Consider the following 1,635-nt stretch of genomic DNA (forward strand, 5'->3'; position numbering starts at 1 on the left):
TCTTCAAGGAAAAATTGCCTTTGTGAAAGAACTTTATTAACGAACGCTTTGTTACAATAAAAATATTAGGTGCATTCTGAAATTTCCTGATAGCAGAAAATATTTCACAAATCTCAAATCAACACACATGTTCATGGAGCATGTTTCTAACCCCTTTCATACAACCTTGCAGAAAGTTGAACAGAGCAATGAGTCCAAGCTATGGGAGCAAGATTACTTACTTGTATTTCTTCTCCATCATCAACCCCGTGTCCTTAACATTTCTACCTTACCAGGCCATAACCCTACATGCAGAAGCTCTATTTTTCAAGATTTCTGTAGGAGTGTTGAACTGGAGGTCATATGCCTTCCTAAACACAGGCACATTACCCAAAGATAGTGAAAGAGAAAATCTTTCTTAGCTGGGTCTCCAGTTTATAAATAAGCTTTATGCTAATAGTTGGTATGTTGCTTGCTTGTGTATTCAATAAATCAGCTCTTGGACAAAAACAGCTAGTGGCTAATAAAGGGCAAATGGTGATGTGGGCTATGGTGTCTATATAACATTGTGCAAAGGCTCCTCCTTTGAAATATCATGATCATATTGGTGATGCATGCATACGGCCTTGTTTGATATCTGCCATGTAGGCGCATAATCTATAAATAACAAAGAAAAATAAAGTTCATAGGCCCTTGTGTCTAAGGGTGAGTCTGAACACAAACTGCAGCAGTATAAGATTTGTGGACAAAGTGCAGCTGAATTACTAAAAACGTTGTACAGTATAGGTAGATATCCCAGTGCCCTCCACACTGCCTGCAGGCTCACTGCTTTATGAGAAATATTTGCTGTCTGTTGTGGGATAACTGCCATGTATTGTGGGATGCACTATTGCTGTAATCATGTTGGTCCCAGAGAGACTTCTTTTGTTTCGGATTTTACCAAAAAGGTTAGTAGTGATTGGACGTCTTAACACAGTGAATGCTAGTGAAAATGAGGTAGGATCAGAGCCTAAAATAGGGTAAGACCAAGTTAAAAATTACTTAGACAAGATAGAGGTCTTCAAGTCACCAGGATCTGATGGAAATACACCTTAGAATACTCACGGAACTGACTGAAGAGATATCAGCCATTAGAGATTATCTTTGAAAAGTCAAGGAAGATGGAGGATATTCCAGAGGACTGGAAAAGGGCAAATATAGTGCCCATCTATCAAAAGGGAAATATGAACAACCTGGGGAATGACAGATCTGTCAGCTTAATTTCAGTACCTAGAAAGATGATTGATTAAACAGTCAATTTGCAGACGCCTAGATGATAATAAGGTGATAATAGTGAGCATGGATTTGTCAAGAACAAATTGTGTCAAACTAACATAATAGCTTTCTTTGACAGGGTAATAAGTCTTGTGGGCAGGGGGGAAGTGGTAGATGTGGTATATCTTGATTTTAGTAAAGCTTTTGATACAGTCTTGCATGATCTCATGAACGAGGGAAATACAACCTAAATGGAGTTACTGTAAGATGGGTGCATAACTGCAAAACCATTCCCAGAGACTAGTTATCAATGATCACAGTCAAGCTGGAAGAGCATATCGAGTGGGGTCCTGCAGGGATCAGTTCTGGGTCCGGTTCTGTTCAGTATCTTCATCAGTGATT

Source organism: Trachemys scripta, chromosome 6 (genome assembly GCF_013100865.1).
Source record: "Trachemys scripta elegans isolate TJP31775 chromosome 6, CAS_Tse_1.0, whole genome shotgun sequence".
NCBI lineage: Eukaryota > Metazoa > Chordata > Testudines > Emydidae > Trachemys > Trachemys scripta.